Below are 14,649 nucleotides of genomic sequence, written 5' to 3'. Positions count from 1 at the left end.
ATCTCAGGGTATGTGGGTTGCTTCCTTTTTATCTTCTCCTTTTTTGCTTCTTTGATTTGGATATGAAAATTGGATATTCTCACACTTCGAGGTGGTTATTTGAATGTAGAAAATAGAATGCCTTTTGTCTTTCAAGGAAACATGACCAATGGAGAGGTAAAAGGATTGTCAACTCTCTCATTGATGGTTCTTCCTATATTCATATCTCTCCTGCATCACCTCTTGATAGTCTGCCACTCATTCTCATATTGTTCATTGTTCAGAAACTTTCATATTACCTCATCCTCTTTTTTTTTTTTCTTGCTTCACTATTTCTAGCATCTATGATGTGCATACTTGCTGAGGCAGCCCTTGTTCTTTAGTCCTTTATTTTTTGATGCAAAAAAAATGGTGCCTGTCTCTCCTATGTGATGGGCAGACTGTCATGCAGATTTCAGTAGCAGTTGCTTTAAGGCATTGAACATGTCAGTAAATGAAATTTATGTGTGGAAGACTGCTTGTGCCACCCTGTTGTCATTTAGGAAGAGGTGTACATAATAAAAAAGGGTGATGGATAATAACTTTTTGATGGTGTAGACTGTAGGCATTGATGGATAGATAGTTTTTTTTGGAGTAGTCTAAATTAAGATATTGTTTTTTTGAAGCTCAAAATGGTTGTAATTGAATGTCAAAAATTGTTTTGTATAGATAAAAAATTGTCAGTGTGTAGGGATGCATTAGCAGTCTGAATTTTAGTTGTAAAATATCCCTGGGGTTAGGGAGAAAGAATGCTACAGATGTATCTCCTGTGTGTTGTAGAATGTTGCGAAGAGGGGCTAGGGGCAAAGGGTTGGAAATCCTCCCTGCATTATCCTACTAAAAGAGAGAACAGATGACAAAGCTGAATAAGGGTTTTTCCTCAAAGGCTTGACCCTCTGTTGCTGGTGTTGATTTATTGGGATGGTAATAGTTTAGCAGGTATGAAAATAATATGACACTGGGTATATTGTTTACACCAACTCTGTCTTCCATTAAGTAACATCCTCAAAGCATGCAAGGGTATGCTTAGTAAAGAGCCATGCAGAATAATACCCTGCCAGCTTTGTTAAATGAGTCAAAAATATTTAAATTTAAGCAGTATCCCTGTGCCATGGTACCCAAAACTGAGATAGCATTAACAAGATTTTATTTGAGTAGTAGGAAAATCCTGTTTTTTGTTTATGAATATTTATTGCATCAGTAAGATGATAATTGAATTGATTATGATGCTTCTTCACACACTATGAAAATTATCCTAATAGCTTTTGCATAACTGATTTACTATTAAAACATTGATTTCATTGAATGTAATACATGTAATACATAATTAAAAAGTTTGTCTTTGACAGCTGTAAAGTACTAAGGTGGACAAAAGTTCGTTCCCTTAGCCATCTATAATATGACTGAATCTCACCTGAGGTTCGAATAATGAAGCAATTGAAGGAGGTGCTGTAATCGTTCAATAGATGGCACACTATGTAGTGCATGTGAAGGGGATGAGGACCAAAGGAGAGGGATGTTGTGGTGTAGTGGAGCATCATGTCACAGATTTACTGATTCCTTAAGAATGCAATTAGGAGTTGCGTTATAACTGTAAGTCCAAGTATCAATATATTTGGTAATTTTTGTTATGATTTTAGTTGCTGTATATGTGATATAAAAAAACATTTAATGTGCAGATGTCTGTAACCCTTCTTCTGCTCCTGTGTGTCCCTCCTTCTCTGCTTTCATTAACACAGCATGAAACTATATCATATCTACCGGTGGCTTGTTGAGATACTTTATTTATTGTATTGCAAAGATCACTTTTTACCCATTTCTGTTTATGTTTGGTTTAAGTTGGACACTTGTATTCTGACAATTTCAGTGACCAGCTGTCTATATGTTACTAGTTAATTAGCTCAGGCCCTAGACATGGGCACTAAGGCTCTTCAACAGCACCAAATGGTGCTGTTGGTCATTCCTTGCACAACAAATAGAGACTTGCTCAAACACTTTGCATATTACATATGAACCACACTAATGATGGGAAGAAATGTTCTGTTTACATTGTCTTATTGACTCAACTAGAATGATTTGCAATGTTTAATCCCCGAAGTAATAACTGTCCCACTGACAACATAACTGTTTATTGTGGAGCATAGTCATTTACCATTAACCCCCACCTCTCACTTGGTCTCTTTCCTCTTTGTATTATAATCTTTGTTGTCTGACTCATTCTCCATGTAGCGAACAGCCATTTATGTATAGTATTTTGTGGAAAATTGTAATTTACTTCCCTTTAATTATGGCACCTGTGACGCCTTTGCTTAACAATCATTTCTGGTTTATTCGCTCTTTGTGTACTTATATCTGCAGTGCCAGAGTATTGTGTTTAATCACTTGCAGTGTTATGAGAGTGAGCTATCCGTTAAATGGTATTATTCTGCTGATAATAGATATATACTGAGGTAGGATCATGTACTACAAGCCTGCTTTATAAAAATCCAGTCAATGATCATGACACAAGATTATATCACCTACCTTCCACTGTTGATGATAGAATGAGTCACCGGCATGGTGTGTGGGCCTCGCCTCACCTCCTGCGCCAGGTATTGGTTACACCATCCATAGCAGCCAAAACACCCTCAGATCACAATGGCTGTTTGACATTTATTTGCACTTACTGTAAAGCAATCTTCAGAATCCTCGATAATAAGAAACCTTCTCCTTCACATTTCCAGCCTTATCAGTACAAAATGGGCATAGAGATTTTGCCGTGTCATGTATCACTTCAAACAACCCCATCCATAAACAAGTTAAACAACCATAGAGACATCACACACCCCCGCCGCAAACCGACATTCACTGGGAACCAATCACTTTCCTTTCTTTTCTACACATGCCTTACATCCTTGATAAAAACTTTTCACTGCCTCTAGCAACTTAACTCCCACACCATATACTCTTAATACCTTCCACAGAGCATCTCTATCAACTCTATCGTATACCTTCTCCAGATCCATAAATGCTACATACAAATCCATCTGTTTTTCAAAGTATTTCTCACATACATTCTTCAAAGCAAACACCTGATCCACACATCCTCTACCACTTCTGAAGCCACACTGCTCTTCCCCAATCTGATGCTCTGTACATGCCCTTACCCTCTCAATCAATACCCTCCCATATAATTTCCCAGAAATACTCAACAATCTTATAGCTCACCTTTATCCCCTTTGCCTTTGTACGGTGGCACTATGCATGCATTCTGCCATGAACCATACATACATTGAATATCCTTACCAACCAGTCAAGAACACAGTCACCCCCATTTTTAATAAATTTCACTGCAGTACCATCCAAACCCACCACCTTGCCAGCTTTCACCTTCTGCAAAGCTTTCACGACCTCTCCTCTGTTTACCAAACCATTTTACCTGACCCTCTCTCTTCGCACACCACCTCGACCAAAACACCCTATATCTGCCACTCTTTCATCAAACACGTTCAACAAACCTTTAAATTACTCACTCCATCTCCTTCTCACTTCACCACTACTTGTTATTACCTCCCCATTAGCCCCCTTCACTGATGTTCCCATTTGTTCTCTTGTCTTATGCACTTTACTTACCTCCTTCCAAAACATTTTTGTATTCCCCTTAAAGTTTAATGATACTCTCTCCCCAACTCTCATTTGCTCTCTTTTTCACCTCTTGCACCTTTCTCTTGACCTCCTGCCACTTTCTTTTATACATCTCCCAGTCATTTGGACTATTTCCCTGCAAAACTCGTCCAAATGCGTCTCTCTTCTCTTTCACTAACAATCTTACTTCATCCCACCGCTCACTACCCTTTCTAATTTGCCCACCTCCCACCTTTCTCATGCCTCAGGCATCTTTTGCATAAGTCATCACTGCTTCCCTAATACATCCCAGTCCTCCCCCACTCCCCTTACATCATTTGCTCTCACTTTTTTCCATTTTGCATTCAATCTCTCCTGGTATTTCCTCACACAAGTTTCCTTTCCAAGCTCACTTCCTCTCACCACTCTCTTCACCCCAACATTCTCTCTTCTTTTCTGAAAACCTCTACAAATCTTCACCTTCGTCTCCTCAAGATAATTATCAGACATTCCTCCAGTTGCCCCTCTCAGCACATTAACATCCAAAAATCTTTCTTTCACGTGCCTACCAATTAACAAGTAGTCCAGTAACTCTCTCTGGCCATCTCTCCAACTTACTTACGTATACTTAAGTATTTCTCTCTTTTTAAACCAGGTATTCCCTATGACCATTCCTTTTTCAACACACAAATCTACAAGCTCTTGACCATTTCCATTTACAACACTGAACACCCCATGTACACCAATTATACCCTCACCTACCACATTACTCACCTTTGCATTCAAATCACCCATCATTATAATCCAGTCTCGTGCATCAAAGCTGCTAATACACTCACTCATCTGCTCCCAAAACACTTGCCTCTCGTGATCTTTCTTCTGATGACCAGGTGCATAGGCACCAATAATCACACATCTCTCTCCATCCACTTTGTCTTACCCATATCAATCTAGAGTTTACTTTCTTACACTCTATCACATACTCCCACAACTCCTGCTTCAGGAGTAGTGCTACTCTTTCCTTTGCTCTTGTCCTCTCACCAACCCCTGACTTTACTCCCAAGACATTCCCAAACCACTCTTCCCCTTTACCCTTGAGCTTTGTTTCACTCAGAACCAAAACATCCAGGTTCCTTTCCTCAAACATACTACCTATCTATCCTTTTTTCTCTCTTTTCTCATCTAGGTTACATTCACACACATTTAGACACCCCAATCTGAGCCTTTGAGGAGGATGAGTACTCGCCGCATGACTCCTTCTTCTGTTTCCCCTTTTCAAAAGTTAAAATGCAAGGAGGGGAGGGTTTCTAGCCCCCCCCCCCTGCTCCCATCCCCTTTAGTCGTTTTCTTTGACATGTGGGGAATGCTTGGGAAGAAGAGGAGGGAGACACATAGGTTGGAGGGAGGGTTACAGATGTCTCCACGCTGAATATCTTTTTAATGTCACGTACTTAGCTTCTATAATCATAACAAAAGATCCTGAATGTATTGATACTACGACTAAGCGTTGTGATGCAACTCCTGATCACATTCTTAAGGTACCACAGTATTTGTGATGTCATGCTCCACTCCACAATAACCTTCCTCTCTTTCTCCCCCTCACGCTCCCATCCCCGTTTGGTCCCCCTAACACGCACTACATAGTGCACCATCTCTTGGACAATTGCAGTACTTTCCTCAGTTGCTTCATTATTTTGAACCTTAGATGCTTCAGCCATTTTGTTGCTTGTCGAGGAAAGAAGACTTTTAACCACCATAGTGCATAGTTGCAAAAAAACATAAGTATTCTAATATTGGGTTCATTGCTACAAGTACCATTAGATATAGTAGATTCACTAGAGGTATTTGCTATGTCTATTTTTTGTTATTAAAGTTTGTAGATAGTATTTGGATACTTCTCAAACACCTGCACTCTCTCTATCCAAGCAAAGTTAGAAATAAATTATTTTAGATGCATATGATTTTAATGTATTTTTAAAAGTCCTCGTTTATCTGCAATCTGGTAAAAATATCATCATTATTTCAATTCCTACCTCAGTGGGATGAATCAGGCACATATAGTATCATATCTTTTTACACATACTAAGACAATACCTGCACTTAATAAATCCACACTTTTTCACTTTGCTCATTAAGGGAAGTCAAATGAAACCATTACCTCCATTTACACCACAGTATTACATTGCTTCCATTTGATCCTTTAACAAATCATGCCTCTGGCCTTCTCATGAGAAATATCCAAAACCCTAATTAATTCTCCCACACCATATATCTATCTCATCTGCTGTTTACCTCTTCTGCTTTTGTCTTCAGATTTATTTATTTATTTTGCTTTGTTGCTGTCTCCCGTGTTAGCAAGGTAGCGCAAGGAAACAGACGAAAGAATGGCCCAACCCACCCACATACACATGTATATACATACACGTCCACACACGCAAATATACATACCTATACATCTCAACGTATACATATATATATACACACACAGACTTATACATATATACACATGTACATAATTCATAGTCTGCCTTTATTCATTATCATCGCCACCCCGCCACACATGGAATAACAACCCCCTCCCCCCTCATGTGTGCGAGGTAACGCTAGGAAAGACAACAAAGGCCCCATTAGTTCACACTTAGTCTCTAGCTGTCATGTAATAATGCACCGAAACCACAGCTCCCTTTCCGCATCCAGGCCCCACAGAACTTTCCATGGTTTACCCCAGACACTTCAAATGCCGTGGTTCAATCCATTGACAGCATGTCGACCCCAGTATACCACATCGTTCCAGTTCACTCTAGTCCTTGCACGCCTTTCACCCTCCTGCATGTTCAGGCCCCGATCACTCAAAATCTTTTTCACTCCATCTTTCCACCTCCAATTTGGTCTCCCACTTCTCCTTGTTCCCTCCACCTCTGACACATATATCCTCTTTGTCAGTCTTTCCTCACTCATTCTCTCCATGTGACCAAACCATTTCAAAACACCCTCTTCTCTCTCAACCACACTCTTTTTGTTACCACACATCTCTCTTACCCTATTATTACTTACTCGATCAAACGACCTCACACCACATATTGTCCTCAAACATCTCATTTCCAGCACATCCACCCTCCTCTGCACAACTCTATCCATAGCCAATGCCTCGCAACCATACAACATTGTTGGAACCACTATTCCTTCAAACAAACCCATTTTTGCTCTCCGAGATAATGTTCTCAACTTCCAAACATTCTTCAAGGCTCCCAGGATTTTCGCCCCCTCCCCCACCCTATGATTCACTTCCGCTTCCATGGTTCCATCCACTGCCAAATCCACTCCCAGATATCTAAAACACTTCACTTCCTCCAGTTTTTCTCCATTCAAACTTACCTCCTGCTTGACTTGACCCTCAACCCTACTGTACCTAATAACCTTGCTCTTATTCACATTTACTCTCAACTTTCTTCTTTCACACACTTTACCAGACTCAGTCACCAGCTTCTACAGTTTCTCACATGAATCAGCCACTTGTGCTGTATCATCAGTGAACAACAACTGACTCACTTCCCAAGCTCTCTCATCCACAACAGACTGCATACTTGCCCCTCTTTCCAAAACTCTTGGATTCACCTCCCTAACAACCCCATCCATAAACAAATTAAACAACCATGGAGACATCACACACCCCTGCCGCAAACCTACATTTACTGAGATCCAATCACTTTCCTCTCTTCCTACATGTACACATGCCTTACATCCTCGATAAAAACTTTTCACTGCTTCTAACAACTTGCCTCCCACACCATATATTCTTAATACCTTCCACAGAGCATCTCTATCAACTCTATCATATGCCTTCTCCAGATTCATAAATGCTACATACAAATCCATTTGCTTTTCTAAGTATTTCTCACATACATTCTTCAAAGCAAACACCTGATCCACACATCCTCTACCACTTCTGAAACCACACTGCTCTTCCCCAATCTGATGCTCTGTACATGCCTTCACCCTCTCAATCAATACCCTCTCATATAATTTACCAGGAATACTCAACAGACTTATACCTCTGTTATTTGAGCACTCACTCTTATCCCCTTTGCCTTTATACAATGGCACTATGCAAGCATTCCGCCAATCCTCAGGCACCTCACCATGAATCATACATACATTAAATAACCTTACCAACCAGTCAACAATATAGTCACCCTCTTTTTTGATAAATTCCACTGAAATACCCATCCAAACCTGCTGCCTTGCCGGCTTTCATCTTCCTCAATGCTTTTACTACCTCTTCTCTGTTTACCAAATCACTTTTCCTAACCCTCCCAGTTTGCACACCACCTCGACCAAAACATCCTATATCTGCCGCTCTATCATCAAACACATTCAACAAACCTTCAAAATACTCACTCCATCTCCTTCTCACATCACCACTACTTGCTATCACCTCCCCATTAGTCCCCTTCACTGAAGTTACCATTTGTTCCCTTGTCTTTCGCACTTTATTTACCTCCTTCCAAAACATCTTTTTATCCTCCCTAAAATTTAATGATACTCTCTCACCCCATCTCTCATTTGCCCTCTTTTTCACCTCTTGCACCTTTCTCTTGACCTCCTACCTCTTTCTTTTATACATCTCCCAGTCATTTGCATTATTCCCCTGCAACAATCGTCCAAATGCCTCTCTCTTCTCTTTCACTAATAATCTTACATAATCTTACTTAATAATCTTACTCACTACCCTTTCTAATCTGCCCACCTCCCACGCTTCTCATGCCACAAGCATCTTTTGTGCAAGCCATCACTGCTTCCCTAAATACCTCCCATTCCTCCCCCACTCCCCTTACCTCCTTTGGTCTCACCTTTTTCCATTCTGTACTCAGTCTCTCCTGGTACTTCCTCACACAAGTCTCCTTCCCAAGCTCACTTACTCTCACCATTCTCTTCACCCGAACATTCTCTCTTATTTTCTGAAAACCTCTACAAGTCTTCACCTTTGCCTCCACAAGATAATGATCAGACATCCCTCCAGTTGCACCTCTCAGCTCATTAACATCCCAAAGTCTCTCTTTCGCGTGCCTATCAGTTAACACATAATCCAATAATGCTCTCTGGCCATCTCTCCTACTTACATACGTATACTTATGTATATCTCTCCTTTTAAAACAGGTATTCCCAATCACCAGTCCTTTTTCAGCACATAAATCTACAAGCTCTTCACCATTTCCATTTACAACACTGAACACCCCATGTATACCAATTATTCCCTCAACTGCCACATTACTCACCTTTGCATTCAAATCCCCCATCACTATAACCCGGTCTCGTGCATCAAAACCACTAACACACTCATTCAGCTGCTCCCAGAACACTTGCCTCTCATGATTTTTCTTCTCATGCCCAGGTGCATATGCACCAATAATCACCCATCTTTCTCCATCAACTTTCAGTTTTATCCATATCAATCTAGAGTTTACTTTCTTACACTCTATCACATACTCCCACCACTCCTGTTTCAGGAGTAGCGCTACTCCTTCCCTTGCACTTGTCCTCTCACTATCCCCTGACTTTACTCCCAGGACATTCCCAAACCACTCTTCCCCTTTACCCTTGAGCTTCGTTTCACTCAGAGCCAAAACCTCCAGGTTCCTTTCCTCAAACATACTACCTATCTCTCCTTTTTTCACATCTTGGTTACATCCACACACATTTAGACACCCCAATCTGAGCCTTCGAGGAGGATGAGCACTCCCTGCATGACTCTTTCTTCTGTTTCCCCTTTTAGAAAGTTAAAATACAAGGAGGGGAGGGTTTCTAGCCCCCCCGCTCCCGTCCCCTTTAGTCGCCTTCTACGACACGTGAGGAATGCATGGGAAGTATTCTTTCTCCCCTATCCCCCTATCCCCTTCAGATGTATCCTTATTTACCTTGGCCATATGTTCTGCATGACCATACCATTCTAAAAAACATGCATCATTACATCTTTTCAATGATTTCTTCACACTGCATGATTTTTTTGCATCCTATTAATTCCAACTTTGCCATATGAATTAGCCATCTATTCCATTCTTATTTTTGGACTATGTAAACAAGTTTCACGGTCATACATCAGAGTCTTTGTATAAGATTCTAGCAAACAGTGCATTTCATTTTCTTTCCTTTTTTCAAAACTTTTGTGCTTCTCATTTGTTCTCATGTACGGCAATGCAGTTAACTTTAGATTTCAATCTACCCTCCTAACTGGACTTTATAGCCAAGCACCTAAACTCTTCCACAGTATCCATTTTTCCACCATGCAGTCTGTTATTACACAGGACATTCTATCCCTTTCAAGAACTGATTCTCTCAAATATGCTTTTAGAACAATTCCCCAAATATTATTTTTGAAGTAGTCCATCATTCTATCCGAACCCTCTTCCGATTCAGCAAACAGTGCAGCAGCACCAGAATACAGCATCAGTGATTTTGAATGTTACTTTAATTACTTCTCTGCACTGATTGTTACATGTTTTGACATGTTAGCTTTTTCTGATGTTGAGAAATATATTTGTATTTAGATCTAATGTTTGTATTTTATAAGCAGACAACTTGGATGAAATAAAGAATAAAGTTTATGGATTGGTTGACCCAATTCATTTGTACGAATAGTATTTACAAAATCATTGTAGCATTGTCTTGTTATTGTACATGTCATTTCTGATTTTACAGGAGGGTGATACAGAGATTTGCTTGTAAGGTTCCAGTGTATATGTATCTGAAATAAAGATGCAAAGTACAAGAGATTTAGCATTTAAACTTTGTAAAATAAAGGTAATAGGCTGGGTGACCAAGGTATATCATGAAGGTAGTGCTTTTGCTGCACAAACAGTGAATGTCTTCTCTTCCCTTATATTATTTTGTATTGTTTAGGAAAATTACTCTTATAATAAAACCAACTACAAGTGTCAGCATATTTTTTAGATTACTCAGTCATGACACTTCTCATGTATTTATAGTAATACCCTGGCTGCACTACCCTTGTAGCTTTGGTTTTACTATAAAAAAATTTAAATCCATGGAAAAGTCAAAAGTTAAAAGTTTAAACTCACAATACACTACTTATTTGGCTAGTTAGAGCACCATACATACTTACACTCACATCCAATCCGTACCAAATCCTTTCCTCTGTTAGTATAATACAGATTTTGCCATGCTTTGTGTAAATTCTTCCCGACTCACCAATTTTACACAATTGTGAATATTTTTTACCCATCGTGTCTGTCCCTGGGGATAGGGGAGAAAGAATACTTCCCACGTATTCCCTGCATGTCATAGAAGATGACTAAAAGGGGAGGGAGTGGGGGCTGGAAATCCTCCCCTCCCATTTTTTACTTTCCAAAAAGGGGAACAGAGAAGGTGGCCAAGTGAGGATATTCCCTCTAAGGCTTAGTCCTCTGTTCTTAACATTACCTCACTGATGTGGGAAATGGTGAATTTTATGAAAAAAAAAAAAGTCTGGAAAATTGCTTGCAAGTTATGATGCTGTTAGTGCATCTAAGCTGCCAAATAAAAGCATTTCCTTAGATGTAAGATTACAAGTGTTGAGGCAGTTGGAAGTTGATGAGCATTAGGTCGATGTTGGTGATGCTTTCAAACTGGCTCCATCAGTTGTGTAGACCATTATTAAGAATGTAGATTAGGTCAGAGCTTCTGTCATGATGACTGTGAAATTAACAGCAACAACGGTAACTCATTCAAGGAGTAGTTTGTTAGAAAAATGGAGGATAGGTTTAGCATATGGGTGGATGACCAAATATAACATAATATGTGCCATTAAATCAACTTAACTAATCTTTTCAAGCACCTGCAGGAAGAAGAAAGAAATGGCTCAGAAACATTCTTTGCAAACAAAGGTTGTTTAGATCATTTCAAATGGTGCAGTAACTTGCACAGAATCTGCATTTGTGGTGCTGGTGTGAGTAGAGATGCGTAGGCTGCCCAGGAATTTCCTACCACCCATATCATCGAGTGTGGCAACTTCCCTTTCTAGCTTGTCTTCATTGTTGATGAAACCAGCCTTCTTGGAAAAGAATGCCATCCCACACCCTTATCTCTCGAGAAGAGAAGCATGCTGCTGGGTTCAAGGTTGCAAAAGACTGCTTAACACTAAAGCTGGGGGGATGATGCTTCATTGACTTCAAGCTGAAACTGATGCTTATCTACCACCCTGAAATTCCACAAGCTGTAAAGTGATTTACAAAAAAGCATCTGCCTGTAATTTGCTGTGGTTTGTGAAGTGTATGAAGTGCTATTGTAGAAGAGAAAACCTTGAACACAGAGCACCTCAGGCCACCCTGAGGATCTATACACTCTTTAGACCTGTAGAAGTGATCTGCCATCTAACGAATACAACCTCCATGATCCAACTCATGTAGTAGGAAATAGTATCAAATTTCAAGGTCTTTTACCTTTGAAGCACCTTCAGACAGCTTATGTGGAAATAGATGGCAAAGATAATGTATCAGACAATTTGAGACTGCCACATCATGAAGGCCGTGGATAATATAAGATCAGCCTGGGATGAAGTAATTAGCGATTTCATGAACATAGTTTGGAAGAAGCAGTGGCTGGAAGCATGTAAGAACTTCCTAGGCTTTGATGCAGCACCAACAATCACAACTGACAACATCAAAATAACTAACAAAGTAGGACTAGGTGATGTTCGTGTGTATATTATGGAGGAACTATTGCAGTCTTGTGGTAACAGTCTAACCAGTGGTGAAGTATAGGAATTGGCACTGCAGTGCATCCAGTGAAGCTGATGACTCAAATATATAAGAGCCAGAGACATCATCAGAGAGAAACCTCACCACATCATTCCTTAATGACAGCATCACCAAAATCACAGAAATCATGAACCAGTTTGCTGAGAACAGCCCAGACTGGGAGTGCAGCAGCAAGGCGAAGAAAAGTTTTATGTAGCTCAGTAGATTATAGTGTTTGGAAGTGATGGGGCAATTTTTTTCAGAGAAGCCAGTAGACGCATCACCTCGCCACTTCCTCAATCCCCCTCACCATCACCACCCATTTTATCACCATTACCTCTTTTATCACCACCATTCATAATTTCAGCAATGCAGAGATAGATTTGATATGCAGATGACCCGACTTACAAAAGGTTTGACATGATTTTTTGACTTTACGATGGTGAAATATTCAACACTTTATCATAAAATAGACTTTGTGTTAGATGATTTTGTCCAGCTATACACTAATGTAAGTTTTCTGAGAACATTTAAGGTAAGAAGTAAATAATGTGCATAAGACAAGAGAACAAATGGGAATATCAGTGAAGGGGGCAAGTGGGGAGGTATTAACAACCAGTGATGAAATGAGAAGGAGGTGCAGTATTTTGAAGGTTTACTGAATGTGTTTGATGATAGAGTGGCAGATATAGGGTGTTTTGGTCAGGGTGGTGTGCAAAGTGAGAGGATCAGGGAAAATGGTTAGATAAAGAGAGAAAAGAGGAAGTGAAAGCTTTGTGGAAGATGAAATCCGGCAAGGCAGTGGGTTTGGATGGTATTGCAGTGGAATATATTAAAAAGGGGCTGACTGTGTTGTTGATTGGCTGGTGAGGACATTCAGCGTATGTGCGGATCATGGTGAAGTGCCTGAGGATTGATGGAATGCAGGCATAGTGCCATTGTACAAAGGCAAAGGGGATAAAGGTGAGTGTTCAAACTGCAGAGGCATAAGTTTGTTAAGTATTCCCAGAAGATTATGTGGGAGAGTATTGATTGAGAAAGTGAAGGCATGCACAGAGCATCAGATTGGGGAAGAGAAGTGTGGTTTCAGGAGTGGTAGAGGGTAAGTGGATCAGGTCTTTGCTTTGAAGTATGTATGTGAGAATAAGTAGTAAAACAGATGGATTGATTGGTATGTAGCATTTATGGACCTGGAGAAGCCATATGATAGGGTTGATAGAGATGCTTTGTGGTAGGTTTTAAGCATATATGGTGTGGGAGGTATGTGGTTAGAAGCAGTGAAAAGTTTTACAAAGGAAGCAAGGCATGTGTTCGAGTTAGAAGTGAGGAGAGTGATTGATTCCCAGTGAATGTTGGTTTGCGTTGGGGTGTGTGATGTCCCCATGGTTGTTTAATTCATTATGGATATGGTGGTTAGGGAGGTAAATGCAAGAGTTTTGGAGAGAAAGGCAAGTATGCAGTCTGTTATGGATGAGAAGGCCTGGGAAGTGAGTCAGTTGTTGTTCACCAATGATACAGCTCTAGTGGTTGATTTGGGTGAAAAGCTTCAGAGGTTGGTTAATGGGTTTGGCAAAGTGTGTGAAAAGAGAAAGTTGAGAGTAAATGTAAATAAGAGCAAGGTTGTTAGGTTCAGTAGGGTTGAGGGACAAGTTTATTGAGATGTAAGTTTGAATGGAGAAAAATTGGAGGAAGTGAAATGTTTTAAATATCTGGGAGTGGACTTAGCAGCAGATGAAACCATGGAAGTGGAAATGAGTCACAGAGTCGGGGAGAGAGTGAAGGTTCTGGGAGCGATGAAGAATGTGTGGAAGGAGAGAACGTCATCTTGGAGAGGAAAAATGGGTATGTTTGAAGGATTAGTTTTTCCAACAAAGTTATATGGTTGCGAGACATGGGTTTGTACGGAGAAGAGTTTTGGAAATGAAATGTTAGAGAACAATATGTAGTGTGAGGTGGTTTGATCAACTAAGTAATGAAAAGGGTAAGAGAGATGTGTGGTAATAAAAAGACTGTGGTTGAGAGTGCAGAAGAGGGTGTGTTGAAATGGTTTAGACATGTGGAAAGAATGAGAGGATATATGTGTCAGCGGGGGACCAAATTGGAGGTGGAAGGATGAAGTGAAAAAGATTTTGAGTGATCGGGTCCTGAACATACAGGAGGGTAAAAGACATGCAAGGAATAGAGTGATTTGGAACGATGTGGTATACCTGGGTCGATGTGCTGTCATTGGACTGAACCAGGGCATGTGAAGTGTCTGGGGTAAACCAATGAAAGGTCTGTTGGGCCTGAATGTGGA

This window comes from Panulirus ornatus, chromosome 12 (genome assembly GCF_036320965.1).
Source record: "Panulirus ornatus isolate Po-2019 chromosome 12, ASM3632096v1, whole genome shotgun sequence".
Taxonomy (NCBI): Eukaryota; Metazoa; Arthropoda; class Malacostraca; order Decapoda; family Palinuridae; genus Panulirus; species Panulirus ornatus.
This window is presented reverse-complemented; position numbering follows the sequence as displayed.